Source organism: Capricornis sumatraensis, chromosome 3, assembly GCF_032405125.1.
Source record: "Capricornis sumatraensis isolate serow.1 chromosome 3, serow.2, whole genome shotgun sequence".
Classification (NCBI taxonomy): domain Eukaryota; kingdom Metazoa; phylum Chordata; class Mammalia; order Artiodactyla; family Bovidae; genus Capricornis; species Capricornis sumatraensis.
In genome coordinates, this window is record NC_091071.1 from 55212927 (window position 1) to 55234364 (window position 21438).

Below are 21438 nucleotides of genomic sequence, written 5' to 3' on the forward strand. Positions count from 1 at the left end.
TGCGATTCATGGGGTCGCAAAGAGTGAGACATGACTGAGTGACTGAACTGAACTGATGATTAGTGATGCTGAACATCTTTTCATGAGTCTGTTGGCCATCTGTATGTCTTCCTTGGAAAAATGCTTACAGGTCCTCTGTTCATTTTTAAAAATCAGGTTGTGTTTTTGCTCTTGAGTTGTATGGCCTCTTTGTATATTTTGGATATTAGACTTCACAAGATACATAATTTACAAGTGTTTTTTTCCCATTCAGTAGGTTGCCTTTTACTTTGTTAATGTCATTTGCCATGCAGATTTTTATTTTGATTAATTTTTACAAATAACAGGAGGATAGGGTCTATGTTCAGAGTGGCTCTGAGTCAAATCAGCTAAGAGAAATCAAGAAAGTGGAACTTTTTAGTGAGAAAAGACATCAGATGGTTGCAGTTCTTTGGGAATGGGGCATTTGTGGACCTCCAAATATATTTTGCCTCCTCCAGTGCTAGGCTTCTTTCTTTATATTACCTTGGTTGCAAAGACTGTTTCACACATGGATCAAGTTAGAAAGAGGGGGAATGAAGACAGTGTAGATAGTATAACAATGCTCATTGTTTTTACTGAGATTTGGCTAGTTTTCTTACGTAAGTACTATTCAGGTTTTTATAATATGTAATTCATTTTCACTATTTTGAAAAAGTTGATTTTGAAAGTTTTGGCAATGTGTTCACTGTTTTTATACAGGAGTGTTTTTATAAGGTTCTTATTAGGCAATTCTGAAAATACTCCCTCTTAATTGTACTTTACAAGAAAATTTAACATAATTTATCCTCAAAATGTTTATTATATGTCTCCTATATTAGAGATAATATTTTAATTAATAGAGCTAAAAGCAAGCTGAGACATGAATTCCTGATAGTTAAAGATTCAGTTCAGTTCAGTTTAGTTCAGTTGCTCAGTCTGTCAGACTCTTTGTGACCCCATGAACTGCAGCATGCCAGGCCTCCCTGTTGATCACCAACTCCCAGAGTTTACCCAAACTCATGTCCATCAAGTCAGTGATGCCATCCAGCCATCTCATCCTCTGTCCTCCCCTTCTCCTTCTGCCCCCAATCCCTCCCAGCATCAGGGTCCTTTCCAATTAGTTAGCTCTTCGCATGAGGTGGCCAAAGTATTGGAGTTTCAGCTTCAGCATCAGTCATTCCAATGAACACCCAGGACTGATCTCCTTTAGGATAGACTGAGTAGTAATCAGGGTTTCCTTGTTGACTCAGTGTTATAAAGAATCCACCTGCCAATGCAGTTTATGCATGTTCAATCCCTGTGTTGGGAAGATCCCCTGGAGAATAAAACAGAAACCCACCACAGTATTCTTGCCTGGAAAATAAATCCCATGGACAGGTGAGGGGCTATAGCCCATGGAGTCACAAAAGAGTCGGATATGACTTTGTGACTAAACAACAACAAAGTGGCAATTGAGTTTCTTATAAAATGCTAAATGCATTATTCATTACCCTCACTGAAATCAAACAATTACTCTATAGGGTATTTTTATCATCTCCCTTATCTGTGTAAGGAGGCTTATGTTTAGGATTTGGCCAAGCTGTTATAGTAGCTTTGGGGCCATGACACAGCTTAGTACAAAGATCAGTACTCTTTAAAATGCTATATAATAGGAAAAGCTTCAAATGCATACATTGTTTAATTAAGAAATATTTATAGTTCATAAGCTGCTTTGATAAGGATTTTCTTGAAAAAATTTACTAAAGGATATACTAGATCAGGTAAAATGTTAAAATTCTCATCAAATAACTCTTAATAGTGTTACACTTAATAGTGTTACAATAGTGTTACAATATGTCAAACTATTATCATCCTGATCATTCAAAACATGAGTTTAAAGTCTGACCTAAAATCATTTCCTTCATAAACAGGGAAAGATCAAATTTACCTTCTAGAATTTAACCAGGGAATAAAGGTGCATAACCTTCATAATCTCCCTTCTAATCTTAACAACAAAGACTAGAAACTTCATTTTCTGAATTTCAATTTTTTGAAAACTTTCATTTGCTAGTGTTTTATTTTACATATATTGTTTTAAATTTGTTTTCTGATTTTAATATCAGTTTTAACATAAGGAGTCATACATTTAAAGCTATTTATGCATAGCCATATCCCCAAAATACTTATGCCTTTCATGATACATGATAGATATCAAAAATATCAAAATAGTGGTATGTTTGGGCAGGTGAGAAGAGTCCAAGGAAGTGACACATGAGAACTTTCTGTGATGCTAAAAATACTTTGCATCTTGACAGGTGACAATTACATAAAAGTATCATATGTAAAAGTCTATCTCAATAAGTGTAAGATCCATGCATTTCATTGTATAGTATTCAAGGATATTTTTAATTAAATGAACAGGAATAATTTGTTTTATGTGTAAAACAATAATTTTCCTCTGTCCCTTTTGTAAAAGTTTGAAACATTATTTTGAAATTGCCATCATTCTTTAAAGGTCATATATTATTTTAGCATAAATACTGACAAAATATATTGTGTGTTTCAACTTGGTACTTTAAGATAGGATTCTGATTTAATTCTCATGAATATATAAAGTAGTTTGAATGAATCATAACTTTATATGATGTCAGATGTATATAGGATCTTGAAATAACTTGATCCAAATTTTTGGAAAAATCTTAAATTACTGAGAAAACAACCACCAAATAGATACTGGATTTAGTTCTTTCAAGATTACAGAAAATAGCAGTGCTGGGGAGCTAACTTTATTTTGATCATGCTCTTCACAGTCTAATACTTCATATATTTATTGTCTTTCTCAGTAGAAATATAGTCTGTTAATGACTAAGTAAAAATACAGATATTCCATGTTGGGAATTTATGGATATAATTTAATCATCCCTGATGAGATTAAATAACCTTTACATAAAATAACTAGAACAGCCCTGGGATTTCTTTGGAAGGAATGATGCTAAAGCTGAAACTCCAGTACTTTGGCCACCTCATGCGAAGAGTTGACTTATTGGAAAAGACTCTGATGCTGGGAGGGATTGGGAGCAGGAGGAGAAGGGGACGACCGAGCATGAGATGGCTGGATGGCATCACTGACTCGATGGACATGAGTCTGAGTGAACTGCGGGACTTCGTGATGGACAGGGAGGCCCGGCGTGTTGCAATTCATGGGGTCGCAAAGAGTCGGACATGACTGAGCGACTGAACTGAACTGAACTGAGGTAATCAAACCCTTAAATATTCCTTTGGAATCACCTTATTAATCACAATTCTTAGCCAGTGGGCCAGGTATGACAACATGGAAACAGAAAACTCAAGGAATATAGTAAGGCAATAAATTCACGTTTGTGGTTTACTGACACTGTCACCATACACATAGATGATTTTCCTGGAAATACTCTCAGAGCAGTAAAATTAGTGGACACATCTGTGTAGCAGGATGTTAGATCCCAGGTTGGTCCATGTAAATAAATAAACTTTATACAAAACTTTTAGGGAAAACCGTAAAGTTAGCTAACTTCCACATGTCCTTTTTTATCTAGTGAGCTTAAAAATGGCTCATCTAAGTATCTGCCCTCTCTTTAACTATCATCCACATTCTTCTTTCCCCTTCTTTTCTGCTAATCCATTTCCTTAAGTGATACCTATCCCTTTCAAGTTCTTTCCATTAAATCCTCTGCAACAAAAGAAAGTTTTTTTCTTGTTTTGAATTCATTAACTTTTCAAACATTTAAAAAATTCTATCCACATTAGGTATTATATTTTCTGTCATTAGCAGTTTAAATACTAATAATAATTTAGAAAAAATCATGAGCAGTTCCTATCCTAACCACATAAGTTCTGTTATATTATTCTATATATATGTTGCCTATTTCCTAGCAAATAGATATGATGATCTTGTTGTAAGTTGTATAAAAAGCAATTATTAATAAAAATATATTTCTTAGGAGTTTGAAAAAACTTTTCATTAATTATTTTTTACTGAATATTTTATTACTTACCTTAATTAAAAATTGACTCTCAGTTGAAAAGAAAGGGATATATATTTTGTGTCTTCCAAATCATAAATATTCATTTTTTAGCAATAAGTAACTCATTTTAATAATCTTAAATGCTTCCTATTTTATCTACTCCCACTTATCTTTCCACATTCATTAAAGACATTTGAGCTGACTCTTTCTCATTCCTATTAAATGTATTTCACCATCTTGCATATTTTCAGAGTCCATGTGGCCAATGTATTCAACATTTTGTTTCATAATTCTGTGACATAAATAACAATGACATTTCCTCCATTTTAACTCCTTGAAATGCTCACCTCCCAAAACTTACTTTTTCCTTCACTTGCATGTTTTGAAGTAACATCAAACTTAAAAAAAAAAAAAAAATCGAGAATAATACAGTACAGCCACTATGGAAAACCATAATTGGAGATTCCCTAAAAAACTAAAAATAGAGCTACCATATGATCCAACAATCCCACTCTTGGGCATATAACAGGGGAAAACTGTAATTAAAAAAGATACATGCATTAAGTGTTCAGTGCAGCACTATTTATGGTAACCGTGACATGGAAGCAATGTAAGTGGTCTATCAGCCGAGGAATGGATAGAGAAGGTATAGTACACATACACAGTGGAATATTACTCAGACATAAACAACAGTGAAATCATGCCATTTGCAGCACCTTGAAGTGAAGTGAAGTCGCTCAGTCCTGTCCAACTCTTTGCGACCCCGTGGATCAGGCTCCTCTGTCCATGGGATTCTCCAGGCAAGAATACTGGAGTGGGTTTCCATTTCCTTCTCCAGGGAAATCTTCCTGACCCAGAGATCGAACCCAGGTCTCCCGGATTGCAGGCAGACGCTTTAAACTCTGAGCCACCAGGGAAGCTAGATGGACCTAAAAGAGATGATCATACTAAGTGAAGTAAGTCAGACATAAAAAGACAAATATGGTAACACTTATAAGTGGAATCAAAGAAAAGGGTACAAGTGAGCTTATAGAAAATACAAAAATAGAGTTACAGATGTAGAAATCAAACTTATAGTTACCAGGAAATAAGAGGGTGGAGGTGTAAATTGGGAGATTGGGATTGACACATATACACTGGTGTATATGAAATTGATAACTAATAAGAACCTACTGTATAGCACAGGAAGCTCTACTTAATATTCTGTAATGGCCTATATGGGAAAAGAGTATAATAAAGAGTGGACAATGTGTATGTAAAACTGATTCGCTTTGTACACCTGAAACTAATACAATATTGTAAATCAATTATACTTCAATAATTATTTCTTTAAAAAGAGTAGTACAAAGAATCCCCATGTATCATTCATCAAATTCCCCACATTTTATTTTACTTGAGGAGAAAAATTTTTTATTTACAATGGGATAGCAACTGATAAATACTGAAGAAATAATATTAGATCATCACTTGACAAACACTATCAATAAATATTTAGTCAAAACCCCCTAATATGTGCTATGACTTATGGATAAAATGTGGATACTCTTGGAAAAGACCCTGATGCTGGAAAAGATTGCATGCAGGAGGAAAAGGGGACAACAGAGGACGAGATGGTTGGATGGCATCACTGACTCAATGGACATGAGTTTGAGCAAGCTCCAGGAGACAGTGAAGGATAGGGAAGCCTGACATCTGCAGTCCATGGGGTCACAAAGAGTCAGACACCACTCAGCAACTGACCAATAATAACCAATTAAAGAATATTATTAGGATAATTGGCAAAACTTGAATGAGTTCTGTAGATTCATTTCAGTTCAGTCTGTCAGTCGTGTCTGGCTCTATGCGATCCCATGAATTGCAGCACCAAGCCTCCTTGTCCATCACCAACTCCTGGAGTTTACCCAAACTCATGTCCATTGAGTCGGTGATGCCATGCAGCCATCTCATCCTCTGTCGTCCCCTTCTCCTCCTGCCCCCAATCCCTCCCAGCATCAGAGTCTTTTCCAATGAGTCAGCTCTTCGCATGAGGTGGCCAAAGTACTGGAGTTTCAGCTTTATCCTTCCAAAGAACACCCAGGACCGATGTCCTTTAGAATGCACTGGTTGGATCTCCTTGCAGTCCAAGGGACTCTCAAGAGTCTTCTCCAACATCACAGTTCAAAAGCATCAATTCTTCGGTGCTCAGCTTTCTTCACAGTCCAACTGTCACATCCATACATGGCCACTGGAAAAATCATAGCCTTGACTAGATGGACCTTTGTTGGAAAAGTAATGTCTCTGCTTTTCAATATGCTATCTAGGCTGGTCATAACTTTCCTTCCAAGGAGTAAGCATCTTTTAATTTCATGGCTGCAATCACCATCTGCAGTGATTTTGGAGCCCAAAAAAATAAGGTCTGACATTGTTTCCACTGTTTCCTCATCTGTTTCCCATGAAGTGATGGGACCAGATGCCATGATCTTCATTTTCTGAATGTTAAGCTTTAAGCCAACTTTCTGACTCTCCTCTTTCACTTTCATCAAGAGACTTTTTAGTTCCTCTTCACTTTCTGTCATAAGGGTGGTGTCATCTGCATATCTGAGGTTATTGATATTTTTCCCAACAATCTTAATTCCAGCTTTTGCTTCTTCCAGCACAGCATTTCTCAGGATGTACCCTGCATATAAGTTAAATAAGCAGGGTACCAATATTCAGCCTTGACATACTCCTTTTCCTATTTGGAACCCATCTGTTGTTCCATGTCCAGTTCTAACTGTTGCTTCCTGACATGCATATAGGTTTCTCAAGAGACAGGTCAGGTGGTCTGGTATTCCCATCTCTTTCAGAATTTTCCAGTTTCTTTTGATCCACACAGTCAAAGGCTTTGGCATAATCAATAAAGCAGAAATTGATGTTTTTCTGGAACTCTTGCTTTTTTGATGATCCAGCGGATGTTGGCAATTTGATCTCTGGTTCCTCTGCCTTTTCTAAAATCAGATTAAACATCTGGAAGTTCATGGTTCACGTATCGCTGAAGCCTGGTTTGAAGAATTTTGAGCATTATTTTAGTAGCGTGTGAGATTAGTCAGAAGCAGTTGTCCATGTTACTTTCCTCATTTTTCATTTTGGTTTATTTATTTTATTTTTAACTTTAAATTTATTTATTTTTTCACTGAAGGATAATTGCTTTACAGAATTTTATTGGTTTCTGCCAAACATCATAACATGGAAACTTACATTACCATATGTAAAACAGATTGCCAATGAGAATTTGCTGTATGACTCAGGGAACTCAAACCAGGGCTCTTTAAAAACCTAGATGGTTGGGATGGGCAGGAGATGGGAAGGAGGTTAAAGAGAGAGGGGATATATGTATACCTATGGCCATTTCATGTTGTTTTATTTTTAATTGGAAAATAATTACTGTACAATATCATATTGATCTCTGCTATATATTAACATGAATCAGGTATACTTCCCTGATTTTTAATATTTTACCAAGTTAAATATAAATTTTAAATGTTGTTTTCTAAACTATTAGAGTAAACTATTAAAAAATACTTATTTGTAGTTTAGAACATAGGCTTTTAGGAATTTACAGGCATTAAAAATAGGATTAAAGATAAATACAAATTTTCTATTGTCTTATCTATACAGCAATAATACAAATCAATAACAGAATTAATATATAATATCAATCATAACCAAAGTTTGTTCCTTTTAGATAGGATCAGATAAAATGAACAAGTAAAATTCTCAAACCAGTCATGAGTCCATTGTTAGTTTAAATATTTTTCTTAAATAAATCTAATCTTCTGTTGTTATTTTGATGAGGAAATAAAATGTATCAGCAGTTGGGAAGACAGAACCACTGTGCAGGAAATCTTGAAGTGTTTATAGAAGACAAATTTTGTAATTTCTTATGTAAATAAAACCAGAGTGAATATTCAAAAGACATTGTTGTTGTTCAGTTGCTCAGTCATGTCCAACTCTTTGTGACCACATGGACTGTAGCATACCTCACTTCCCTGTCTTTCACTGTCTCCCAGAGCTTGTTTGAACTTATGCCCGTTGAGTCAGTGATACCATCCAACCATCTCATCCTCAGTTGTCCCCTTCTCCTTCTGCCTTCTGTCTTTCCCAGCACCAGGGTCTTTTCCAATGAGTCAGCTCTTTGCATAGGTGGCCAAAGTATTGGAGCTTCAGCTTCTGCGTCAATCCTTCCAGTGAAAATTCAGGGTTGATTTCCTTTAGGATTGACTGGTTTGATCTCCTTATCAAAATACATTAGAGTTTATAAAACAAACAAACAGACAAAACCTCAGGAATTCAATTAGAGCTTGTAAAAAGACTCAAGAATTGCTTGGAAATACATTTTTATTTGTCCTCTACCGTGTTTATTAATCTAAGAATTAAGGTGTCATAGTTTTACTGGATGAAACAATGCTAATTTGGGGCACTAGAAGATAAATATATTCAAATTGCTCAAAATTCGCTTAGTTCAAAAGTTATTATTGCTGATTCTGTCTGCTAGGTACTATCCAAAGATCAATGCAAGTGGGAAAGCGAACTTGTACTGAGATTTGAGACATTCTGCTGGTGCTTTTCTTAAGCTGTAATCCTATAGGACATCACATAAAATGAAGCACATAATCAGCTTTCAGTATATATTTACCTTCATTAATCATAAACTGTAGGCAAATTCTGAGCTTGCAAATTTAAACACTTTATTGTTGTTTTGTGTTAATGATTATTGTTCTTTATTCCCCTTTGGGTTAGCATTTTCAAAAACTACAGAGTACAGATGGTGGCAAGTCCTTGAAGAAATGTAATCAGCATATGTGAACAAGATGTATTCAAACACATGATAAAAGAAAATACTGAGTTAATTTCTGTCCTAGATAATAAATTAAAATCTATAATATAAATGTATATAGCAAAACAGTCACAATTTTGTTTTATTACTGGAATTTCAGTTAAGTGTATATAAAATTAAATATTAATTCCCATTAAGTGATTATGTTAGATAAAAAGATAATTAGTAATCTCTATATTTTAACTGATGCCAATATTAATAAAGTAACCTATTATATTATTCATAAAAATATAACTAATGATAAAAACATTTGTAAAATTGTTTAAAAAATTGCATCACTTTAAACATTATCTTGACATTAACATTCTTTAAGAGTGTATTAATTTATAAAACCATTAAAAGTCCATAAAATTTATATTGTTATGACCATAGTCAGAACTTCAGTCATATATAAATTCTGCCCAAATAAGAACACCAATAAGTTTTAAATAGATTTTTAATTTTAAAGTATTTTCAAAGTAATTATAAAAACTTTAAGTATTAATGATCTTCAAATATATATACAAAATCTTTCAGTTTATCCACATTTTTTTACACAGAAATTGATATATAGTCTTGCAAACCAACCCTTGGTTAAGTCTTTAACAGCATAAAACAATACTGATTTAGAGGAAGATGTGGCTGAATAATTATCAAGCTTTCTCCAGAATATTTCAAACATTATAGGAGTAATCAATCCATTTCCAACCACACTTCTTTTTTATATAAAAAGCTGTGGGATTTGGGAAGAGGAAATCAATATCTTCCTGTGACCAACTAGATTGGAATCCCCACTGATATTTTTGAAATATTAGTGCTTCACAATGTTGCTCTAATAGTTTTAACAAGTTTGATCAATAACAAAAAACAGTCTTTAAATTGAAAATAGCTTCTGTTTTTTTAACTGCTTTTCAAAGAGTGAACTGTTTGCATTTGATTACTCATTCTGCTAGCTAAATATGAAGATTCTTATTACCATATCAGTCCTACTAAATCAAAACATCTGACACTATAAAATTGTTTGGCTCTCAACATCACTGCTGTGCTTAAAAAAAAAAAAAAACCTAATTGCCATCTCATGAATCCACAAATTTAGACACTTTTCCATCTTTTCCATAGCTTTGGCACAAACTATGGATAATGCTTTAGTACTTTCTGGAGTGGCCTCATATACAAATTGGGAAAATTCTCCTTCCTTTTCCTGGATGTACCATATTGTTGATTTACTAATAGTAAATTCACAGCCAACAACACTATAATTCACATCCAACAACACTATAATTCACATCTGAATAAAACTTTTCTTGATCACATATATTTTCCATAAGGCCCATCAGTCTTCTCATGCTTACCAGCACTAGACATCATATCAACAATATGCTTGGTGGCATTTTAAGTAGCAAAATGGACAAAAATGTAAAACCAGTTGCATTAAATAAATCTTGTTTGCAGTAAGAGAACTGAAACAAGAAAACAGAATGTCACCTCATTCAGCATCAGTTGGGAATATAGAGAGTGAACAATTCAAAGTTTCTGCCACTATGATTGTGAATGACTGCAAAAATACCTGGAGCATTTATTTGGGATTTAGACATAAAATTTTAGGATCATATATATATATATATATATATATATATATATATATATATACACACACACATACATGCAGAAAGGTAACATAATTATGTAATGAATAGTAACTATGCTATATTTCATTAGAAAACAGTGAGTAGGCAGCAGAGGGATGTTAAAAGGCACATAAGACTTAGTATAATATCTATTGACAATTTAATTGTAAAAGGAATGTAATTGATCTTTCAATGATAAGCGACTTACTGAAGAAAACTCTTCGAATAAAGAGGCACATATTTTGTTAAGTACATTAATTTTGTTAAAAATTTGATAATTAAAATCTAGACTTATAGACTAAGGTTATTAAATAAGAGAAGCGTCCTTATCAATGAAATGCCTTAAGCTGACTATTCCTAGTGAAACAGGAATCAGTTCTTGTTCTTGGAGCAGAAGAATGGAATCCACGTACACAAACACTCATAGCAAATGAATAGGATTTATTAGAGAGGAGAAAAGTACAAAAAAACTCAGCATAGACACTGAGGGCAGTTAAAGAGTCTAGCAGTTTATATATATATTTGGCTCCTGTCCTTAAAATACATTGATGGTGGTGGTTTAATTGCTAAGTCATGTCCAGCTCTTGCAACCCCATCAACTGTAGCTTACCAGACTGCTCTGTCCAGGGGATTCTCCAGGCAAGAATTCTGGTGTGGGTTGCCATTTCCACCTCCATGGGATCTTTCCAACCCAGGAATCAACCCTGGGTCTCCTGCATTGCAGGCAGATTCTTTACCAACTGAGCTAAAGCCAAAAAATACATTATTTAATTTGTATCCCATCAGTTTAAAGGTCAAAACGTTTAGCTGGACATCTTTATGGCTTCTATTGATCCTTGGATTAAGTCCCAACCTTTTTCATGCCCCCTGACCATTTTACAGTGGACCAGATGTATGGGTTTAAGATTAATGATCATCAGTTTTCCCTCAGGCATATGTAACAGAAGTAAATTACTGCATTTCCCTGCATTTGAGTGCTGATAATTTATCAGATCAAAAAATTGAGGACATTCCAAGAATTTAGGACAAAGAATATAGCTTTACGCTAATGGAGCAAGATATTTATTGAAAACAAGACTGAGGTCTCAGAGTCCTACACTGACTGTCTAGAAATTTTACCTCACTAGTGTCTTAGTTTGTGCTGCTATTACAGGTTATCATAGAATAAATGCTTTAAAAACTGATTATCTCACAGTTCTGGAGGCTGTAAGTTTAGGATCAGAGAGACAGCACAGTCAGGTTCTTGGCAGGGGCCTTATTTCTGGTGATAGACAGTGAGCTTCTTGCTATGTCCTCACACAGCAGAAAATAGAGCAAGCTCTATTCCCTTTCTCTTTTTAGAATACCAAGGGAACATTTCATGCAAAGATGGGCTCGATAAAGGACAGAAATGGTATGGACCTAACAGAAGCAGAAGATATTAAGAAGAGGTGGCAAGAATACACAGAAGAACTGTACAAAAAAGATATTCACGACCCAGATAATCATGATGATGTGATCACTAATCTAGAGCTAGACATCTTGGAATGTGAAGTCAAGTGGGACTTAGAAAGCATCACTACGAACAAAGCTAGTGGAGGTGATGGAATTCCAGTTGAGCTATTTCAAATCCTGAAAGATGATGCTGTGAAAGTGCTGCACTCAATATGCCAGCAAATTTGGAAAACTCAGCAGTGGCCACAGGGCTGGAGAAGGTCAGTTTTCATTCCAATGCCAAAGAAAGGCAATGCAAAAGAATGCTCAAACTACCGCACAGTTGCACTCATCTCACATGATAGTAAAGTAATGCTCAAAAGTCGGACACGACTAAGCGACTGAACTGAACTGAACTTAATCCCATAATGGAAGCCCTACCTTCTGACCTCATCTAAATCTAGTTATCTCCCATATCCCCTATATCCTGATAACATTCCCTTAAGGAAAAGTTCTCAAAATACGAGTTTTGGGAGGAGACACACATGTAGTTCAGGTGTCCTCATAATTCATTTGGTAAAAATTCTGCCTGCAATGCGGAGACCAGGGGTTGATTCCTGGGTCTGGAAGATCCTCTGGAGAAGGAAATGGTTACCCACTCCAGTATTCTTGCCTGTAGAAAACCATGGACAGGGAAGCCTGGTAGGCTATAGTCCGTGGGTTTGTAAGAGTTGCGACTAAACCACCACCACCACAAAAGTAGTTCATGACACTTAGCTTAGAATTCCATATGGTAAACACATCTACAACCTATGGAGTATGAGCAAGACTACCAGGAATATTATGCATAAGCTATGACTATGATGAATAAAATAAAGATAGTTCATAACTTAAATATTCCCAACTGTGTGAGATAATAACTACTGAAATAACAGAGACCTACACTTTTAATATGGACTAGTAAGCACACGTGTCCAGTAGTGTCCAGTGTAAAACACTACTTTAAAAAAAATCTCTATGTATATGCATTTATAGAATGCAACCATATTATCACATAAAATATATATTATATAGACAAGTACATATGGACTTGTATACATAAGTGCACAAACATGAAGACACTGCAAGCAGAATCCTGGAAACATGTAGAATGTCCCAGGCTTCTTCCAGCTTTACCCATGCTTTTTGATCACTTGTAACTTTGAAATTATTAGGAAGGCTTGATACTGTGTAAAATCTCTAATTTGTGTGTTTGATTTATAATCAGCGATTTGGTTAGGTTAGCTCATACTGGTGTGATGAATGATATTGTCTTCTGGACCAACAAGCCATTATTTATGATACATTTAGCCAGAAAAAAGAAGGGAAATTATAAAGGACAAATATCACCAGTAAAATTTGGAGAAAATAGATTTAGATCCATGAAGAAGCTAGGTAGAATGATAGAGAAGAATAGCTAGAAAGAAAAAGCAATGGATGACGGGAGTTAAAAGAGCTGGACCTGAAAGAACTGACTACTCATTCTTCTTTTCAGTAGGATATCACAGAAAATAAAGATGATGACCTGATTAAAAATAAAGACTGCTGATACTTATTAAGAGTAATAGATTCATACTTTATCTGTAAAATACCCTAGAGAATGTCCCTGGCCAAGGATTATCTGATAGAACTCAGAATCTGTAAGTCATGGTTCCCCGGAGAATATCAGTTCAGTTTCTCAGTCATGTTTGACTCTTTGAGGCCCCATGGACTGCAGCACACCAGGCCTCCCTGTCCATCACCAACTCCCATAGTTTACCCAAACTCATGTCCATTGAGTCAGAGATGTGATTCAACCATCTCATCCTCTGTCATCGCCTTCTTCTCCTGCTCTCACTCTTTCCCAGCATCAGGGTCTTTTCAAATGAGTCAGCTCTTCACATCAGGTGGCCAAATTATTGGAGTTTCAGCTTCAACTTTAGTCCTTCCAAAGAACACCAAGGACTGATCTCCTTTAGGATGGACTGGTTGGATCTCCTTGCAATCCAAGGGACTCTCAACAGTCTTCTCCAACACAGTAGTTCAAAAGTATCAATTCTTCGGTGCTCAGCTTTCTTTACAATCCAAATCTCACATCCATACATGACTGTTAGAAAAACCATAGCCTTGACTAGACGGATCTTTGTTGACAAAGGAATGTCTTTGCTTTTTAATATGATGTCTTCAGTTCAGTTCAGCTCAGTTCAGTCGCTCAGTCGTGTCCGACTCTGCAACCCCATGAATCGCAGCACGCCAGGCCTTCCTGTCCATGACAAACTCCCAGAGTTCACTCGGACTCATGTCCATCGAGTCAGTGATGCCATCCAGCCATCTCATCCTCAGTCGTTCCATTCTTCTCTGGCCTCCAATCCCTTCCAGCATCAAAGTATTTTCCAATGAGTCAATTCTTCGCATGAGGTGGCCAAAGTACTGGAGTTTCAGCTTTAGAATCATTCCTTCCAAAGAAATCCCAGGGTTGATCTCCTTCAGAATGGACTGCTTGGATATCCTTGCAGTCCAAGGGGCTCTTAAGAGTCTTGTCAAAACTTGCCTTCCAAGGAGTAAACGTCTTTTAATTTCATGGCTGCAATCATCATCTGCAGTGGTTTTGGAGCTCCCAAAGACAAAATCTGACACTGTTTCCACTGTTTCCCCATCTATTTCCTATGAAGTGATGGAACTGGATGCCATGATCTTTGTTTTCTGAATGTTGAGCTTTAAGCCAACTTTCTTACTCTCCTCTTTCACTTTCATCAAGAAGCTTTTTAGTTCCTCTTCACTTTCTGCCATAAGGGTGGTGTCATCTGCATATCTGAGGTTATTGATATTTCTCCTGGCAATCTTGATTCCAGCTTGTGTTTCTTCCAGTCCAGCGTTTCTCATGATGTACTTGCTATGCCCAAGTCACTAAGTCTCCCAGTGACCACCAGGGAGCTGATATCTGATGCAAAAGCAAGAGAGTTTTTATTACCAAGCTCGACCTGGGGCTCCCACCGATACCGACGCAGCAGCTATAGAGAGGAGCCCTGAGCTCTGGGTTACATTGCTTATATAAGGTATTATCGTGCGAAAAATTCAAAAAACAGGAGTCTCCGGGTCTGATTGGTCACCTTCTGGTAAAGGGTTAGGTGTTGAGTTCTGATTGGTTCCCCTTTCCTGGCCTCGACTCGAATTTCCCGGGCTGGCCAAGGGTTCTGATTGGTTCGCAGGTGGTGGGGTGAGGTCAGGGGTTTTCCAAAGGCTCTTTTCCCGGAACCTTACAAAGTGGAGTAGCTTTGATTCTTCAGTACTCTTTATATAAGTTATATAAGCAGGGTGACAATATACAGCCTTGACGTGCTCCTTTCCTATTTGGAACCAGTCTGTTGTTTCATACCAATTCTAACTGTTGCTTCCTGACCTGCATGCAGGTTTCTCAGGAGGCAAGTCAGGTGTTCTGGTATTACCATCTCTTTCAGAATTTTTCACAGTTTATTGTGATCCATACAGTCAAAGGCTTTGGCATAGTTAATAAAGCAGGAATAGATGTATTTCTTGAGTTCTTTTGCAGGGCTAAACTCTTCTCTGGAGCATAAAATGAACATCTTTGATAATTTAACTACTGCTGGTGTATGAGATGATCCTTTGAAACCCAGTTACAAAACTTCTGTTTTCTGCACTGGAGGGACAGATTTTGTGTGAGAAGGACCCGAGGAAAAATTGACATGCCATACTTCTCTTTGCTTCATCTAGTCCTTATAATAGATTTTATCTTTTGCAATATTTATTAAAACAATATTGATGAGTGTTATTTGAGTATACAATCCTATGAGTTAGGTTAATAGGTTAAAATTGTACCCTGGCAGTTGCTAGCAGCAGCGGCGATAATGAGACCCTTAAAAGAGGAGAAATGCTGTAAAACTTGTTTTTTCTTGTTATTAGAAGGCTCACTTTTTCTTCTGAGCTACCTGGAGTTATTCAGCATTCATTCACAAAATAAAGTAGTTAAGGCTTACAGTTCTCAGTTGGATCCCTGGGTCGGGAAGATCCCCTGAAGGAGGGCGTGGCAACCCACTCCAGTATTCTTGCCTAGAGAATCCCAGGGACAGAGGAGCCTGGTGGGCTACAGTCCATAGGGTTGCAAGGAGTCAGACATGACTGAAACAACTGAACAGCAGCAGCAGAATGCCTACAGATATGGGAAGTTCTATAGTTGAAGAACAAGATCAGTGACCTATGAATCCTAAGAATATTCTATAAAAGAATTTGAATATTTCAGCAAGAAATGCTAGCTGAAGTCTGATCTGTCTAGACATGAATGTATACTCAGTTGCCAGGAAGGTATACTGCTAATTTCAGATACTACATGAAAACAAACAAACCAACAAAAATAATAGGACCATAAACACCTAAGAGGCCACAAACTTCTATGAGCAGATGTTTCTGAATAATATGACAGTTAATCTATTCCCTGGAGTTAATGACATGCTGTAACATACCTATTTGAGAAGAGTTACTTTCCAACACCCTTCTCCATGCACAAATGGGATACTTCTTACAAAGTGGTTGGACTGCTATAAGTACAAGACCTTAGACTGATTAACTGGTGACCAAAAAGAGAGTTTAATTAAAGTTGTTGGCAGTACTGATTATAGACGTGGTCCTTGAGGGGCAGGGATGGAAGCTCTTTATTTAAGGTTTCCTTATTTAAGCATCTCCTCAAAATATTGTGGAGGCAGCAGCTAAGCTGCTGGCTCAGTTTCTGTAAATAGAATGTGTGTTGTGTAAATGGAGAGCATGAAAATGAAAGAATACATTCAGTAGAAAAATTAAAAGAGAGAAATTAAATTGGTTAAAGGAAGAAATTCTGAGACTAGTAGGTATTTGTGTGTGTGCTCAGTTGCTCAGTCATGTCTGATTGACTCTTTTTGACCCTATGGTCTATAGCCCACCTGGCTCCTCTTTCCATGGGATTTCTCAACAAGAATACTGGAGTGGGTTGCCATTTCCTTCTTCAGAGGATCTTCCTGACTCAGGGATCAAACCTGTATTGCCTGAATTGGTAGGTTGATTCTTTACCATTGTGCCACTTGGGAAGCCCAAACAAACATAATACTTAACACTCAAAAATTTGTCACAGACTTTGCTTCAGGAAAGACGCAAAATAAGAAAGAGAAGTAGACTAACTAGACTAACTAACTAAAGACCTGTCATTTACTCTTTCTAAACAAGAGAGTTCCAGAAAAACATCTATTTCTGCTTTATTGACTATGCCAAAGCCTTTGACTGTGTGGATCACAATACACTGAGGAAAATTCTGAGAGAGATGGGAATACCAGAACACCTGACCTGCCTCTTGAGAAATCTGTATGCAGGTCAGGAAGCAACAGTTAGAACTGGACATGAAACAACAGACTGGTTCCAAACAGGAAAAGGAGTACGTCAAGGCTATATATTGTCCCCCTGCTTATTTAACTTCTATGCAGAGTATATCATGAGAAACGCTGGACTGGAAGAAACACAAGCTGCAATTAAGATTGCCAGGGGAAATATCAATAATCTCAGATATGCAGATGACACCACCCTATGGCAGAAAGTGAAGAGGAACTAAAAAGCTTCTTGATGAAAGTGAAAGAGGAGAGTGAAAAAGTTGACTTAAAGCTTAACATTCAGAAAATGAAGATCATGGTATCTGGTCCCATCACTTCATGGGAAATAGATGGGGAAACAGTGGAAAGAGTGTCAGACTTTATTTTTTGGGGCTCCAAAATCACTGCAGATGGTGACTGCAGCCATGAAATTAAAAGACACTTATTCCTTGGAAGAAAAGTTATGACAAACCTAGATAGTATATTCAAAAGCAGAGGCATTACTTTGCTGATGAATGTCCATCTAGTCAAGGCTATGGTTTTTCCTGTGGTCATGTATGGATGTGAGAGTTGGACTGTGAAGAAGGCTGAGTGTTGAAGAATTGATGCTTTTGAAGTGTAGTGTTGGAGAAGACTCTTGAGAGTCCCTTGGACTGCAAGGAGATCCAACCAGTCCATTCTGAAGGAGATCAACCCTTGGATTTCTTTGGAAGGACTGACGCTAAAGCTGAAACTCCAGTACTTTGGCCACCTCATGTGAAGAGTTGACTCATTGGAAAAGACTCTGATGTTGGGAGGGATTGGGGGCAGGAGGAGAAGGGGACAACCGAGGATGAGATGGCTGGATGGCATCACGGACTAGATGGACGTGAGTCTGGGTGAACTCCTGGAGATGGTGATGAATAGGGAGTCCTGGCATGCTGCGATTCATGGGGTTGCAAAGAGTCAGACACGACTGAGCGACTGAACTGAACTGAATCCTTGGTTGATTTTCCATAATCTTTTTCCACTCTAGATGTCAACCAAAGTAAATAAAATTATAATTATAGCTAACAACTTAAATATTATCACTATGTATATGAATCTAAACCAAGTAAATACTCAGTTACAAGATTATGATCTTACATTGAATTTAGGGGAGAAATGTTTTCAGGTCACATAAAAGAAGCACATTAAATAAAAGAACAAAGAAAAAATTAAGAAAATTTCATATTACACTACCTTACCAAAAAATTGTAGAAAAATTAAATGTAAACTTTAAAAAATTCCTAGAGAAAGACATTTTGTAATCAGAAGAGTATCAATACACTTGGGATACTGAATAATTTAAATTTATATGCAGTTTTAAACAGAACTTTTAAGTATGTACAACATATTCAGAGTTTTTGTTTCCAATAAATTATTTAATCTATCATCAATTTAAACAAAACTAATAAAATAACTAGATGGAATATGTTACAAATCTTACAGAAACCATATGATCAAATTTATTGCTGGCTGAAATTCTTCAAAAAAATTGACTGTGTTTACATAACTTGATTGCGAAATGTGGAAAAGGTGAAAAGTTGTCATTGATTTTTGCACCATCTTTATGAAACTAATGTCATATGCCTAATTTTGTAAATTTATAGGCTTTACATTCCTATAGATTTTGGAAGATTTAAACATACACGAGAACATAATTTTCCATATGGTACTTATAATTAGAGCCTTGCCTAGATCAAGTACTTAATAGTTATTAATAAATGAGATAATAAATATCATTTGTTTCGTGGATGCTTATTTCATCATGTTTAACAGAAATACGGGTAGTCATTTTGCCAAGTTTAAAGATATACACTTATTGATGTGCCTTATTGTTGTTATTTCATTCATATTTTTGAATCATGACCACTTCCTCCCTTTTGAAGGTTTCAAGCATATATAATAGAAAAGAGTTTCAGAAAGAATTTAAAGTATCTTTAGAACTTTTATCACCTTAGATATTGTCAAATTAGTGATTGTATCATATCTTGACAGTATAATTCATCTTAATGTTCTTCACTGAAACATAACTTTGCAGTCATTCAGTTATTGTTAGACAACTTGATAATAACTTCCCACAAGTAAGCAAAAAAACCACAAGTTCATTTTGTAATCACTTTAAAAAAATGGAGTGTAGTTTATTTACAATGTTGTGTTAGTTTCAGGTGTATAGCAAAATGAATCAATTATATATATATATATATATCCATTTTTTTTCAGATTCTTTTCCCACATAGATTTTCACAGAATACTGAGTAGAATTCCCTGTACTATACATTAGGTTCTTATTAGTTATCTAATTTATGTATAGTAGTGTGTATATGTTAATCCCAGTATACTAACTTGTCTCTTCCTCCCATGTTTCCCCTTTGGTAACCATGAGTTTGATTTTCAGATCTGTCAGCCAGTTTTTATTTTGTAAATTCATCTGTTTAATTTTTAAAATTAATTACATGTATAAGTTACATCATATGATCTTTATCTTTCTATGACTTCACTTAGTATGATAGTCTCTAGGTCCATCCATGTTGCTACAAAAGCTGAGCGCCGAAGAATTGATGCTTTTGAACTGTGGTGTTGGAGAAGACGCTTGAGAGTCCCTTGGACTGCAAGGAGATCCAACCAGTCAATTCTGAAGGATATCAGCCCTGGGATTTCTTTGGAAGGAATGATGTTAAAGCTGAAACTCCAGTACTTTGGCCACCTCATGCGAAGAACTGACTCATTGGAAAAGACTCTGATGCTGGGAGATATTGGGGGCAGGAGGAGAAGGGGATGATAGAGGATGAGATGGCTGGATGGCATCACCAACTCTATGGACATGAGTCTGAATGAACTCCGGGAGTTGGTGATGGACAGGGAGGCCTGGTGTGCTGCGATTCATGGGGTCGCAAAGAGTCGGACACGACTGAGCGACTGAACTGAGCTGAACTGATAAGTTTCATCATATAATATTTATCTTTCTATGACTTCACTTAGTATGATAATCTCTAGGTCCATCCATGTTACTACAATTGGCATTATTTTGTTTTATTTTATGGCTGAGCAAAAATATATGTACCACCTTCTTTATCTATTCCTCTGTTGATGAACATTCACATTGCTTTCACACCTTGGCTAATGTAAATAGTGCTGCAATGAACACTGGTGTGCATGTATGCTTTCCAGTTATGGTTTTCTCTAAATATACACATCAGGAGTGGGGTTTCTGGATCCTATCATAGTTCTATAGTTAGATAACTTCACCAAACCAATGGACCTGAATGTGAAGAGTTTTCTGGGAGATAGTGGAGCCTGGTGTGCTGCAGTCCATGGGGTTGCAAAGAGTTGGATGTGACTTAGTGACTGAACAACAATGATAGTTCTATATTTAGTTTTTTAAGGAACCTCTACACTGTTCTCCATAGTAGTTGCACCAATTTACATTGCCACAATAGTAAAGGACGCTTCCCTTTTCTCCATACTCTCTACAGCATTCATTATTTGTAATCACTTCTTAATTGCATTCTCTGCACACCTTGTCTTTAACTTTAAAAAGATAAATCCTTTAATTAAAAGAAATGTCCAAATACAATGATTAAAAATTGAATAATACATGTTGCATTATATAACATGAAATAAAATCTATTCATTACAAATATAGAAGATGTTGACTTTTGATAATTAAATATATACCTTATAACTGCAACCAAGATACATAAAATAAATATTATCTCAAAAATATTCCCTTGTAACTTTTTCAGTCATTCTTCTTCTACAACTGGTCCCAGGAAATCACTTATCTTTCTCTCACTATAGTGAGCTATATATTAGTTATATAAATATATATATAAATTTTATAGTTATATATATAACTATATATTAGTTTTGTGTGTTCTAGTATTTCATATCAGTGGAATCATACGATATATACCTTATCAGTTTACTGCTGATACGAATAATAGCATAAAATGTGGATCAACCTCAGAAAGTGCAGTGTGAGAAAGAACCTGGACACAAGGGTTTGTACCATATGATTGCACTGATATGAAATCCCAGAACACACAAAACTAATCTATAGTGAGAGAAAGGATATCAGTGATTTCCTGGGACCAATTGTAGAACAAGAATGACTGAAAAAGTTACAAGGGAATATTTTTGAGATAATATTTGTTTTGTGTATCTTGCTTGCAGTTATAAGGTATATATTT